This window comes from Betta splendens, chromosome 4 (assembly GCF_900634795.4).
Source record: "Betta splendens chromosome 4, fBetSpl5.4, whole genome shotgun sequence".
Lineage (NCBI taxonomy): Eukaryota > Metazoa > Chordata > Actinopteri > Anabantiformes > Osphronemidae > Betta > Betta splendens.
Window position 1 is genome coordinate 18956640 of NC_040884.2, and position 15213 is coordinate 18971852.

A 15213-nucleotide genomic window follows, 5' to 3' on the forward strand; every position below is an offset into this window, starting at 1 on the left:
GTAGTGAGGGGTCATAACGAAAACAAAAAACATGGCGTTTCCGTTTGTACTCTGGAAATTGCACCGCTGTGGTTTCACTAATGATGTCTGGAAGACTTCAAGTAGTCCAAGTATTTCAAGGAAGAGTGTGCAACAACGTTTGGGGCTCTCGCTGCACGGACTGTGGCTGAACATAGAACACTATCAGGAACTACACATATAGAATGAATTCATGACATCTGTCCGGGTTTCTTTACATTTGACGCAGTTGACTGGATACACCAAAAATAATCATCTTGGTTTGAGTTGGCGTGTAGCTAAGGCTCAGCCGACCGTGTCTTAGCTCACAGGAGTGGGCGTCTCTCTTTCTCCCTCTCACTCATTTTGCAGCCTGCTGCCATTTTAACTGTTCTGAGTGGCAGGCGAGAGGGCGGGGTTGGTAGTGGCAGCCATGATGGAGAAATCACTAGACCCAATCCTGAGCAACAGCCCCAAAATCCAAACCAGTTTACACATTACTCTGTGTTTTGGTTCAGGACAAAACTGGCGACTCCAGGTATACGGCAATGCGACAACAGACATTATTATTAACAATATCTCACTGTGAGCATGTCAAAACATATCTACTAGGTTATACATAAACATACCATACACATATGCTTATATGAAAGCAGACAAGCAAAAAAAAAACAAAAAAAAAAAAAACAACTGTATATGAAAACTGTACCAAATAGTCAATCAGATTAAAAAAGACAAAAAAACTTCAGCTAAAGAAGAGCAGCATTATTTTTTGAACTGCATATTTCTTAAAAGGTCGTGTTGAATATAATATTTATATAAGATTTTCTTCTGACTGTGGCTATGTACGCACATGCTCTGATTACAGCTTCGGCCGAATACCTTTAAGAAGCAGTTGCACATAAAACTTCTTTAATATAGATAAAAACCTGAATAAATTGGAAAGCAATTATGTCCCAGCTCAGAAAAAGAATTACAACTCAGCCCAAATAAAATAGAACAATTTAACATACAATATAAAAAAATATAAAAAATATATATAAAAATATACTTACAGTTCGTGTTTAATAAAACATCCCAAAAAAGAGCAAACAATGCTAAATAAAAAAAAAAATAAAAAAACATAAAAAAAAACAACAACAACAAAAAAAGCTATCCATGTTGTCACAGGATCGTCTGAGCAAAAACAAACAAAATTCCCTTAACTTCATAGTTATGACAGATTAGTCAGCAATATTTTTTTTAGTCTTGCTGATGTCATGTAAACCAAATGAAACTGTCAGTTATTAACATCAAGAGTAGGTTTTCCCAACAAATTGATACTTGTGGTCCCTCAAGCCACACTGGGTATTATGTGGGTCACCTCCATGCCCCCGCCTCATTTCCCCACCCCAAGTGTGAAAATTAAAAAGAAAACAAAATGTCTTCCTTGGTTGCTCGGAGTGGCTCTTATCCAACTACATTTGAGGTCAAAGTTCATTATGTCCCCTTGGCAACACCAGGGCAGCGAGTAACAGTGTCTAGACAGGTCATGGTACCCCCCCATGCCCAAACTAACCAGCTACCCCTTGGCTCTTCCGGAAGGAGGTGTCAACAGCAGCCAAGTGCAGGGTAAACAGGGCGGGGGGTGGGTGGCCTTTGGCCCTCGTGAGGTCGGATCAGCACCTCCACCCTCCAGTGATCAAAGCGGAGGATCCTCCATGCCAGTGCCTTGGTCAAAGGGGGCAGGGCCGGGAGATGAACTCTGCGTTTCTGTAATCTGGACGTATCCAGACCCAATTGTCTTCTTTCACAGCCCAAAATGGACCCTTCCGGTGCTGCTGATTACATTAGTGAGGGCAGCCTCTTTTCACAGGGGTGTCTGGACAAAAGAGGCGCTTCTGTGCCCCTCGCCATCTGGTCCCAAAATAACAGAAAAGGTCCCAGGGAAAAAAAACAACACAGCTAGCACCCAACCTTAAAGGAAAGGAACGCTCTCTGAATAGATGGGATTGCTGGACAGATAAGCAAACATACAGTAAAGCCCCACACATTTATGTAGAGATTGGAACCCAATCTACATCAGCAAATAAAGCCATGTACACGGGCTCTAATGAGCAGACTGACAAATCGCTGACGGATTTAGGCAAAAATGAAACTCAGCTGTGCACCAATTAGAGAACAGTGCCACACACAGATCATTACTGCAAACGATCAATATTTAGAGCTATTGATTGTTTTCCATTAGCTTAGACTAATTGATCTATCTGTGATGGAAATGAGAAAGAAGTCCACTAAAGTATGCAATAGTCCCAGTGTTTAATAAAATGGAGACGACTGGAATGGAGAAAAACGTAGTACTTGTTTTATATTGCTGCTTCACAGGTGCATCATATTTAGACAATTGCAAATTAGCGGTAACTGACATGAACTATATACCACAACGTAGGTCTTTCTTTAAATTGGACATTGCTGCTGGTTTGGCACAGGTCAGGTCAAGACTCATGCCGATAAACCAAGTGCTTATTACTACACCTGTGCTGTACAGCTCAAAACTGCTGCTTACTGGCATTCTCATAATAGCACCGTCTCCTCATTTTCACAGTTTTGTCCATCTCCCATTTGTGTGAATAGTGCAGTGAAACTTTAGAATGATGGCCCAGCTATTAACACCTGAATGAAAAGTAATCAGCCAGTAGAATTATTCTTTAGTCAAACAGAGCAGATAAGGTTATAAAATAGGTACGTAGTCATTATAAATAAGTTGTAAAAGTGCTAGTGAACAGTTAAGAAGTCATCGTTTGCCTTAAGCCCAATTTAAAATCTAATATGACTTTATCATTTTATCTGTTCAGCATCACCTTTTGCGGTTTACACCTGCAACCTGCAAAGGACGGGAGCGGGGGGATACATAGACTTCTACAGTCACAAAATGTAAAACTTGGGGCTTTTGAAGCTTTGTTTTGCCAACACTGATTATGTGCTCTGCTATGCATGGTCTGTTTTTCACTCACCGGCTAAGCCCACGAGGAAATTTCATAAATAAACAACCTCATTACTGACAAAGGTGATATTGTCCTTGATCTTGAATGGTTTTGTCAGGAGAAAGGTGAGGAGTGAAGTTAGACGGAGGAGCCTGTCCATATGGGGCTACCAGCTTTGTTGTGAAAAATGATTTACATGGCAAACTCGTCACAAAAATAAACCTTAAGCTATAAAAATTAATGTACATATTCAACTTGTCAGATAGACCCGTCATAAGTTTAAACGACGATTGAGGGGATTTATGAAATCCAAATGAACAGTACTGCTGGCTCCAACTGACGTATTAATAAATCATCATTACAGGCTTTTCATTAGCAGAGCTAGGACATGCAGATCCAAGGTAAACTTCAGCACCTAGAAATGATTTTTTGATAATGTTGAGCTTTGAACTCCACAGAAATTATGTAAAGCTGATTTTAAGTACCGCGATTGTGTGTAATTTTAATTTATTTTGCTTGAATGTTAAAGAGACAGCATTTTTGGTCTGGCATAGCACATGTTCTTCAAGGTAAACCAAAAAGTTCAGTGAATCACTTACCTTCCAACTTTTCATTTTCTACAGGCTACAATTTTCAAACGTTTTGACAAGGTCTTGTACTTTTAATTTTTTAAATAAAACACGCCAAAATTTAAAATGTATACGAATAAGTAAAAATAAAAGTGTACTGCACGAAAACACACTTGAGAGCAAAAAGCCAAAATTGGTCATCTGGCAAATAACGCGATTCATAAAAATGAACTGAACGTGAATGACAGTATACTGCTAAGCTCTTTGACAGCTATATCCTGAGAAAGGTGGAAATTACTGGAAACTGACTTCACATGGAACAAATTCCTCTCATCCCTGCTGTGATGCAGCAACATCCTGAAAGTACATGTGCTTTTTTCATCCGTGTCATATTTAGGTGAGGTGTTAATATTAAAACACTGGAGAGAATGCGCTGAAGCAGATGAAGTGATGATCTGTCTGCTATTCTTGTGACAAAGCTCAGGCGTTGATTTTCCCTCAATACTGAGTAAAGGTGCAAGTTTCAAACTTCAGAACCAGATGAGGCTTGGCACAGTCAGACATTACATCTGTACAGTGCTAAGGACTTGCTGTCCTGACTTGCACTCAGATCCGGATTTAACAAGCTTAAACATAACTTGGACAGTTAGTTCAAAATCACATTAGTTGTCGTTTGTAATAGTGCTGTACACAGATGTTCACTTGTACAAGCTTTATTTCCTTTTGGCAGAAGAACATTTTTTCCCCAATATGCATACAGATGTGGCTGATATTTTTCTGTTTCATGAACAAGACCTGGGTTGGCCTTGCAAATATTGATAAAAACAGTGAGAATAAAGGCCTCTGCACCAAGAGAGAATTAAAAATTACAGCTAGGACCAGACGGTTTTCTGAGTTTTGTTGTTGAGTTTTGGAGAGTTTGCCGCAAGAAAACAGTAGTAAATATGCTGGTGAAGCATGCATAAGTAAAGTATTACTCATGAAAGTTAGAAACACAGTGCCTTTGCCAATTATTATTCTTTTTAAAATTGAACTTATGACAATTTTAGAAAAATCACATAATAGATTTGAACTTGCCATGCCAACGCAGCACTGGCATAAATATTTAAACTTGCATAAGATCAGACAATCTTACAGAGGAGTCTTACAAACAACTGTTTTATATTCATAAACCAGTAGCACCAGCTTTTCAAGCAGGTAGTGTACAGAAAAAAAAGAAAGAAAAGGATTCACAATCACAGCCAGAACTGAAGCAAACTCACATACAGTACATGTGGTCATTCACCATGTTGTGCCCTGTTAAATGTCTATTCCCAACACATGCTTTAACATATTCCAGACTAGAAGCAGTAAAAACAAAGCTACAGCAGGTCAAGCTATCAAACAAATAGTGTCCAGGGAAACACAATACCATTACTTGTCTGGAAACAAACCCTCCGCAAAAGCCGACTTTCTAAACTTTTCCTCTCTATCACTGAAGACCGCAACATTCTTCCACTATATTCTCAATTCTGCACTTGTTACTTGCACACGTTAGCATTTGTGCATAGTCAAAGTAAACCTAAATAACAACAACAGCATTATTAAGACCGACCCACTACTGACTCCCTGTGTAAGTGTCTGCTGGGAGATGCACATAACTGTCAGACACCAGCTCCGTTTCACAGCTGTGGGATAAGTAAAGGGAGTGTAATATACAGAGGGCAGGTGGTGCCAGTCAAGTGAAGCACATGAGTGTAATCCCAAGCTGTAGTTTTTTAGTTAATTAGTTATTTTTCCGAAGCAATCTTCAAATTATGTCATCAGGTCTTACACAGTACTCATTATTCCCTGCAACAAACAAGCTGGAAATAAGACTCAATCCTACTGAGACCTCAGAACTGGGTTCCATGAAGGGACTTGAGCCCCTGTGTGAAACCAACAAGAACCAACACGACACTTGGCATTTTCCAGCTAACGTGGGCTGTTGCACACTGGTGAGCACAATGGCAAGCCATGCTTCTTCACTGTGTAGGTTTGAGAGGTGGGAAAATTGAATAAAAACCAAATCGCGCATCTAGGTTGTCCATGAAAGCTTAAAAACCTAAAGGTTTTGCTTAACAATGCACTGTGTGTGTGTGTGTGTGTGTATTTATATACACACACTAATATATATATATATATATATATATATACACACACTAATATATATATATATATATATATATATATATATATATATATATATATATATAAAAAAAGAAAACTTAAACTGTCAGTGTTTAGCAAGTTTTTCCTTTTCAGATCAACGGAGAAAACTAAAATGAGCAATTGACAAAAACTCTGTAGGAGAAACAATGAAAAAATAATTGTTTTTGAAAATGTTTCAATAGCAAAAGAAAAAAAAAGCTCACTATAAAAGACATATTGGCAAAACTAACAAAGCAATTCTACTGTAAATGTTGCGATCCTATATCAAAGTCTAAGAATAATTTAGCTTTGATACCAAACCATAACATGGCACGAGAGCAATAATCACGTTCTTAAAAGGCATCGCTTATATTATTTAGTCATATTTGTAAAATACTGCGAATGAACAAATGTGTCTACAGCTCGCCTTGCTCTACTGTTAGAAGCTGGCATTGGAAGTGGTTTTGGGGGGAGGATGGGATCTGAGCCAGTCACTGTACAGTAATATGAAGCTATAAACCAATAGAACACATTCTGAAGATACACTGATGATCTCGACTGTCTCTCACCGTAGCTATTTTTTAATGAAACACGGCTGAAGTTGAACATCACTATGCTAATATTGACAGAATATTTTTCTGTCAAACTGTCCAAAAGGTAAACAGTTCCAATACACTACAAATCTAAAACACTTTGGACAGACAGACTCTGCTTTATGCCCCCTGCACTTGAAATAGAAACTTCTCAAAGCACTACGCCTAAAACAAAAACACAAATTGTTCCATTTCTGTCATTGTTAAAAGTATGAAGATGCGTTCATGAAATATGATGCATTTATTACTCTCAGCTGCATCAGAAAAACCCAGTTTATTCCAGTTCTCCAGTTCTATTTGATAATGGTGGAGTACGTAAAAATTGTTATGCGCAGGGTAAAACTGTGCTAAATATTTAATGAGAATGATTGACAATATAACTTCATGACAACATCTACAAAGGTTACAAAAATGGCTTCTAGCTGTTTTTTTTTGCAATAGAAGAGAAAAGTTTAATCAGACTCACACTCTAGTCCATCGTTAACTTTTACTGGTAAGTGATGATTAACATTAAAACACATTCATGTAAACCAGTGAAATCAAAATTCCTATCTAGACTTTATGTTTTAGGACAGATTTGTAAAATACTATTACACTACATCCCAGAGGACCTGACCCGACACCTCCACTTTCCTAAAAGTGACCTGCCCTGACCTAAAGTCAGTGCAAACTATTTAAAGTGGAAAATTAGCCAACAATTAAAGGCAGTAATCACCTAATAATGGAGATGAAAGGAAAAAAAGAAAAACAAACTGGCAATGAGCTGGTAGCACTCACATCACAGTTGGATTCTGGAGGTCATGTGCTAAGTCCCCGTTAAGAGCCTCAAAGGACAAATCCTGAACTCAGAACTTCTGTGTGCGTTTGTGGAAACACAGCCAGAGTTTAAGCATACAAACATGAAAAATATCAATTTCACATTTGGTTTAACACTTTCACACTTTGTGTCACTGACACCCACAGAGAAGGGCTGTGGAAGACAAAACACAGCTCTTGGATAAGGATCATGTTAATGCCTATCAATTAGGATCAAAAAGGGATTAACCGGCATGGTTGCAGTGGTGGGATGGGGGCCCATGCAAGGTCACAAAATACTAGGGGTCACACCCCTGACTTCATTAGGCCTGACCTTTCCACACCATTGTGTGACAGGAGAGAAACCCTGCAGTCTGCATTACCCCTTTAACCACCTTGATGGCTTATGGAGAGCCAAGTATGAGACATGAAGAAAAGCTGTTAGAGATCAGTGAAATATGAAATATTCACTTTTAAAGTCCAGGGAGACTTATTAGGTTACTGCAACTTGGTGCAGGTTGGTATTTACTCATCAACCCTCAACCTCCTTGCAAAGGAAATAATTTTTTAACCTGAGAGAAGAGAGATTTACTAATTAGTCATGGTGCAGCCTCTTCTTGCTATGATGTACCGCAGGAGTGACGAGCTCCAACTCTGCCTTGCTGTCTTAATTCACAAAAGGTCAAATGGCAAAGTAAAAGCAGGTATTCCAGGTGTGTTAAAGTAAGCCCCAATTAGGGAAAAATGCAAGCACACCCTCAAGTCACACATATCTGACTTTGAAGGAAACTTTAAGTAAAGCCCCTGGATTGAGGAAATTGTAATGCAGCTACATGTTAGAATTTTACTTTTTCCACTTCATTGCTTGAAAAAAAAGCCCAGTGTATGGACACACTAACTCCAACTTACTGGTCACGTAAATACTTACACTCATTTAGACTAGCCCCTAGCTTACCGATGAACGCAGAATTTGTATAGGTAAAATTTGTCCCAATATGTATTTATTATATAAATATATACGTATATATTATATATAAATATTAACTCAAGGCTGCAATTTTACATCTACTAATATAGTATCAAAACGCATCTTTAGACTCCAACATCATCAAAACCTACATTTAACATTTCGTACTTTGATACTATCCAGCATGTGCAAAGGGGACGTAGATGAGACAAATAACACAAACAAATATTGTAATTTCACAATCAAATCTAAACATAAACACATGGCCAAAGACCACAGAAGTGTATGAAGTCATTTAATAAACAAATCTTTTATCAAGTATTTAAAAAATAAAAGCAAACATGAGTAGAAAAAGATCACGACTCCTTTTTATTTTACTGAGCTCAGTCCAGCAATGTCTGTGTGTACACATGCCGAAGACTCTGAAAGTTAAGAGGCAAGTAAAAATGTTCAACTCAGGCCAAAGGTTTTGCCTCAGTAACCCAGCACTAATTCAGCCTGATCTTCAGCTTAAAACAGGCATGTATCCTTGCACCACAGTCAAACAGTGGTCGACCAGGCCTACAGTCTTCTTTGTAGCATTTATGGGGTTGTTATAGATGAGCACACTCCATTTCAAAGTCAGTACTTGATTTGCAGTCAAATGAAATCAGGAAGTGCTGCTGAAGCTGTCAGTGCTATGCAGCTGCATATGTACTGTATTTTAAGTCTGGGTGGATCACAAACAGTAGAAACACACACACACACACACAACACTCACAGTCCAGTGAGCAAAAGCAAGTTATTTACTTACCTTTCACAAAGCTCAAAATTACCTGTCATTTAGCAATTGACATTTACAGTATAGCCAACGTGCCATTTCAACAAGGCAAGCTCCACTAATTAGAATCCAATATTCATGTGAGGGTGAAGCTGTAGCTGCAGTTCAAATTTAAAATCTCTGCTCGCTCACTCAGAGCTGTGTTGACTCTAGCTGTTTTAATGATAAACAACGGTTTGCCATCTCCAGGCAAAGAAGGTCCTGTTGACCAAAGATCAATTTCACACCACACAAACTGTTCCAGCACAAAACAGTCGGCCAAATCCACTTGAAAGGTCTGTGTGATTAATGTATTATTAAGATATGTTGAGACATAAAAATACACCGTGGTAACTGATCATCTAAAATAATAGCTCTGAAGACTTAAATCAATTAAGCTTGATATATAAAAAGTGTATAAATTTGTACTCTTTGTCTGATCTCGTTTAAAAAAAAGGAGTAATCTTAGCTGGGAAATGTCCATGCTGCCTTTTTTGCAATAGTTGAATTTTTTTGAGCAATTTGTTGAAGGAAATGTTTTTTTTTTTCCAAAACTACAGAGATGCAAAAGAAAAGAAACACTCAATCTGCCATCAATATGTGGGCTTAGAAATTTCGACGTTCCTCTCTTCCTCACGACACAACAAAACATGGCTTTTTCTCTCTACTTCAGCAGCAACAGAGCATAGAGCCAGCTTAATATGTTACTGACAGCCACTGTTGTGTTGCGTGGCATCAGAACACAGACTGGCTTTCACTTCAGGTGTTAACACTGCACAAAAACAAGTATTCAAGGGGTAAAGGTCACCCAAACCTTTCACTAAGTAACGAGGGCAGTCTATGTTACACATGTTTAAATGTTAACATGGCTGTGCATTAAGAGTGCAGTAACAGTAATTTTATTACGATAAAAAAAAGGTATAAAAATCGATGTTTAAAATTTTAAGTTCAACGATGAACAAATGCACAACTGCCATATTGCTATAATAGCCTTGATTTTCTAAAAAATAAAGATTACCATCTTTAATAATATTAACTATAACAACTATTACCGAATGATAGTAGGACTATCTTGTAATTACATACTTCACAAAATTGCAAAAAATAAGTGCGAAACGCGAATTTGACATTTCATATCGTTATACAAAAAACGGTTAAAATACAGAACGTGGATAATACAGGGCGTGCTGAAAAATGTTTATCGTCTTCGTTTTCATTTGTTTAAATTTTTTAAATGCAAAGACAATGCATGGCTCATTCCTTTCTGATTAACTTCTAGATTTAAATATTTTCACAAAAAATGTTAAATACGTCGCTCGTCACACAGAATATTCAACAGCCTATTTTTATTTTGTCGTGCAACATATTATATGTACGTAGTCTTAAAATGATAAACTTAATATGGTTTAAATATAATTTCATGTTTTAACCGAACCCGATAAACACTAAAGCCACAATTTATAAAACCCACATGAGAAAAAAATTTAACTCCTCTAGAGTGGTGAGGTTTTTAAGGTTTACGTTGCAAATTCTTATTCCCATTTCTACAAGCGACAGTACAGTTTGTCTCTTTCACCACTGCCTAAAACCTAAAATGGACGCTGCAGGCTTTTTGTTATCAATAGCCAGGACCCACTAAGGGTCACAGCTGTGCAGTTGTGCTTGTAGGAGAGAACAGGCAAATGGATCCATGTATTGGCAGACTGCCAGGAGACTCTATAAAATCCAGTAAAAGCCTTGATTTAAAATATGCCACACCAATGTCAAAGGATACTGCGTCATTACGCAGCACAGGCTGTGCGATAAACAACCCACCAGACAATGGCAGGTACTGCTGTGCCTTCATGCCTGCTCAGATTTTGCTTTGTATGTGCACAGAAATCACCTCAGAATCGTTGCATTATAGGTAACGAAGCATTAGAGTCTACAAGAAAGCCTGTTTTCTCCAGACATCATGACGATGTTAGACCTCGTGACTGAACTGTGGGTGGAGACAATGAGCAAACAGAAAGAAGAGATGAAGATTCAGACTTGCATCAGCATTTTCCAGCTAAGCCTCAAGTGAAAGTTACGAGATCCATATCTATGATTATCTTATGAAGAGATCAAAAATCTATGTTAATAAAAAATGATTGCTGCTGATGATTGAATGACAGCAGTGAACTTGATTAGCAATTTCTGAGCATCATATCATGTAGAATTGGCATTGCAAGCCAGAGTTCAACCTCTCTAAATACCGGTGTGTGCAGTGGACTGATATTTCCCTCAGGCAATCACATTCACTCACTGCAACACCTTAAAGCATTCCTAGAATTGCTTTTCTCAACTTTAAACATGTCCAAATGTGCTTTAATGAACAGGTCAACACAGATCTTACCATTTAGGTAGACACACACCAGCGTCAAAGACATCAAGGCATGACAGGCAAGAAACTATGAACGTCCTCTGAAAACAGGGGGGAAAAAAGGAGAGAGAGAACATAACCACATAATCATCAGCAGCTAAATGTGCAGCTTGGAAATATACACATTACACATTATACTGTCACAGAAAATCCAAATAAACATAAAACACATTTTTCTTTTAGTTTGTAATGCTACAGATTTAATGTGTAAACATTCAAACTAAAATGCAGTTCAAAAGTTAATACATAAACCAAAAACAAAATGCATAAAAAGTAAATAGGTGCATAGTCATTGTTACAGAATCATATCTATGGCGTTGCTGCTGTCATAGTTTTTTTAAAACAATCAATATCTAATTAAAGCGGCATAAATTAGAAATAAATACATCCTAAATATGCTGTTCTTAAATTTAATTTGTAATATAACCTCCTAAAATCACACGTTTGTCACTGATTGATTATAGTAATGAACGTTACAAATAATCATAAATTTCCTCATTAACTACATAAAAAAACAAGATAAAAATTACTACTTTATTTTTTACGCAATAGAAAAGTAAATTTCAGTCAACACCAAAATATGATTACGATGACGAAGTTGCCGCAGGAAAAAAATATGACTGTTTTCACGTCTTTCTTACCTTTTTAATTGCAATTCCATTCATTTTTGTCAGACACTGGATCAGGTTTGGGACAGGCCTGCAGAGATACAACATGTTTTAAGTGTGGCTGTGCGCTCCAGTGAAAACATAATCAACAAGCTCTCAAAAACCATTAAGGAATATGACTAGACAAGACTAAAGGAGATGTGCTGTCAGCAGTATTTAATAAGCAGATGATAATAAAGCGATCTGTCCAGGCTGGTCACAAACACAACAAATAGATAAACATCACAGAATCACTGAGTGTAAGTAACGTGCAATGTCAGAGTAAAGCTTGGAGCAGTTTGGGAACCAAAATTGCTTGTGCCCTCCCTCCCTGACAAGAGGAGTGAAGAGTATGTTGCAATCCTGTTGGGAAGAGAAAAATTATATATATATCCCCTCTTTTAAAATCAAGTAGCATTTACAATACTTAATTTTGTGTAAAATAAGGAATTTTATCTTCACTCATCTATCACTTATTGATAGCAATGATGGTATTAAGATACGTTCCACTCAATGTTACTACCGGACTGAATTTAATCAAAGCAGCAAAGATGTAAGAAAATTAATTAAAAATAAACGATGTTGTGATCGGGTACACATTTCCTGGTGAGAAATTAAATCTGCTACACTTCGCACAATTATGAGTGACTAGATCACTTGTATGATTACTTATCAAAACAAAAACCCAAACATATCTCTTTAAATATTATTACATCGTAGATGTGTTTGCTTTCAATTGCATTTAAACAGCATTACATTTGAGCTCACTCATCATGGATTGTAAAACCATGCTTGCTATCACTTTATAGTTGCATGTTCAACAAATAGAAGCGATTTCCAAGTGTCCAATAAAAAAAAAAGAATAAAAATAAATCTAAATCTCTAAATAACTATACGCAATACTAAAATACTGATGTTTCAAATTAAGAGGCCACTACTCCAGTCAGGGGAATTTTGTGGTTGTGCCCAATAAATTCTGTCTCACCACAAATCTTTGGTGGTGATGAATCTGACAAAATGGCTACCAAGCGCTCCAATAACAGACAGATACCCAGCAGCACAGAAATAGGGAAAAAAACAAATCAACATGAGACAACATGAGAACACAATAATTAGAACTATGTAGTCACTAGATTGCATTTATACAATAACTGCTTCAAGTAATAAATATATCCAGCAATCACTACGCCCCGTCTTTGCGGAGAAGCTGATATTGGCTTCATTCAAATGGTGCATCGCCTTCCTTCCCACTTTTTTCTGCTTAAATGAATTCATATACGTCACCAGCAACAACAATTCTATAGCAGCCATCTTGCCCCAAAAGAACAGACACTGAAGAGGGAGGGAGGCTCCACAAGTCATATGACTACACTGTCTGCAGACAACTGCAGTGACCTAGCAAAAGCGTCTAGACAGGTCTGATAGATGAGGCAGCAGCACATCAGGTATGCATGTACTGCTGCACTGTCGGCTGCAGTTCACTCCATTCATTTACAGTGATATGTACATAGTAAAACTGGCACATGCTTTTAAAACAGCAACAAGGGTCTTTAGATGAAAAAGTGAAATATTTCATGTGCTAAGTCGTTATAGTGAAAACTAAATTCTAATTGAAAGTAAACGTTTCGGTCAAATGTCCAGAGTCGCGAAAAATCGAGCTGCCATTAAATTTGTGATCGTATCATATGATATGCAAAAGCCTTTCAATTTGGTTAGAAGACACCCACACGCAACTAATGAAAACTGAATTAAAATATGCAGGCCTGCTAAGCTGGTTTCCTAGTCTAAGTGACATTTATCCAAGTGGGTTTAAAAACAGTGGACACGAAGAAAAATGTGACCGCAGTTTGAAGCTGCATTTGGAAGATTTAAGGTCAATACTAAAAACATTAATTTAGAACACAACAGTAATTTATCAGGTTCCTTTTTATTGTGACTTGCAAATTAATGACTTGAAAGCTATATTAAAATGTATGCAAAGTCAGACTGGGTTTATTACTTTAGGAACCCACCATACAACAACCAACCTTTCTGGGCTCGTCCATGCTTCATGATGGTGCACTCCTCCTGAACTCTAGAGCTGTCGGCGGAGCTCCTGCAGATATAAACAAGAGGACAGGTAAATGCAGGTTACCTCACCTGGTAGCTAGTAGAGTGGTGACTGGTTAACAGCATACAGTGCATGTAAAAACATAGTATGTGCTTAGTATGTATACACTGTTGGGAGTATAGCTGAAAGGGTTAAAAGTGAAACATTGAAGATGACAGTTTCCCCCCGCAGGTGTCTGCTGAGTAACAGGTATCTTAAGAGCGCGTGAGGTTAATCAACAGCATCACGTCAGCACAGGTGCGTCACATACGTATCACCTCCCCCCCGAAGTGGTGTGAATTAGGGCAAGTTCCCAAAACAAAACAGCTGCTGTGTGCAATTCAAGCGAAATAATAGAGCACATCAGCTTCCGGACCGCGGTCAATTTTAGCACACCGTTAATTTTCGCCAAAACACGTCTCGCGTGGCAGCGGTATAATGCTGCAGTAGCCCATATATATGTGGCAACTTGCACTGTGGCGCCTGCCTTACCTGCCTGTGCATAAAGAGCTGTCTGCTGACACACTGCAGGAGGAAAAAAACTTTCAGCAGCATTTATCTAAAAAAATATGTTGTCTGAGCGTTGCCACCCGTGGGCGAAGGCGTTTGAGGAGGAGAGCAAAAAAACATCCCCACTTCCAACGGGCGGTTTCTTTGTACACGAGCAAAGAGAAGTAAAACTCCATCTTCAATTTTATAGAATTCAGACAGACTCCAGACAGTCTCCAAGCGGTTACGTGCCTGCCCGTCCTGCGCGTGCACGCTGAATGGCGCGGGAAGCGACGATAACAGATCCCGAGTGACACGTCGAGCAGCCAATGGCGAAGAACAGGCGGCTCTATTATCCAATCACAGTGGCCGATAAATGCAGACCTCCGCCCGTCCTCCCCATCACCCGTATGTTGACAGTGCATTGAATAAAACAGCAGTCTGAGTTAAGCAGTTCATTGCACTGAGATGTGGGTCACTAACTGCAGCTTTTGTGCTATGGGAAAATGGTAGACATGTGTTGTATAGTCCTCAAACACAAACATGCTACCTCTTACAATGACGAATTCACTATATTTCATGTATGTGCTGTAATGGGTGTCATTTGTCATAATCCCAATTGCCTCTGTTGTATGTCTCCAGCCATCCTGTCCATACATGTGTAACTTGCATAGATTGATGGATAATATCAAGGCCTATTTCTAAAATGTATGGATTTAAACTAAGACTCTC

At 38.2% G+C, this 15213-nt stretch overlaps 1 long non-coding RNA gene across 2 annotated transcripts in view; it reads right to left on the reverse strand.

Moving 5' to 3' along the window:
• LOC114853423 (uncharacterized) overlaps nt 1-14781 on the reverse strand; it is a 34186-nt gene extending 19405 nt beyond the window's left edge. The window contains exons 1-4 of one of the 2 annotated variants that reach the window (XR_003785572.3): nt 14485-14781; nt 13931-13998; nt 11898-11955; nt 11230-11297 (exon numbers count right to left, since the gene is read on the reverse strand). This is a non-coding gene — a long non-coding RNA (uncharacterized LOC114853423). The remainder of the gene's footprint in view (nt 1-11229; nt 11298-11897; nt 11956-13930; nt 13999-14484) is intronic. The other variant, XR_003785571.3, reaches the window with a different exon arrangement.
• Between the last annotated feature and the right edge of the window lie 432 nt (nt 14782-15213).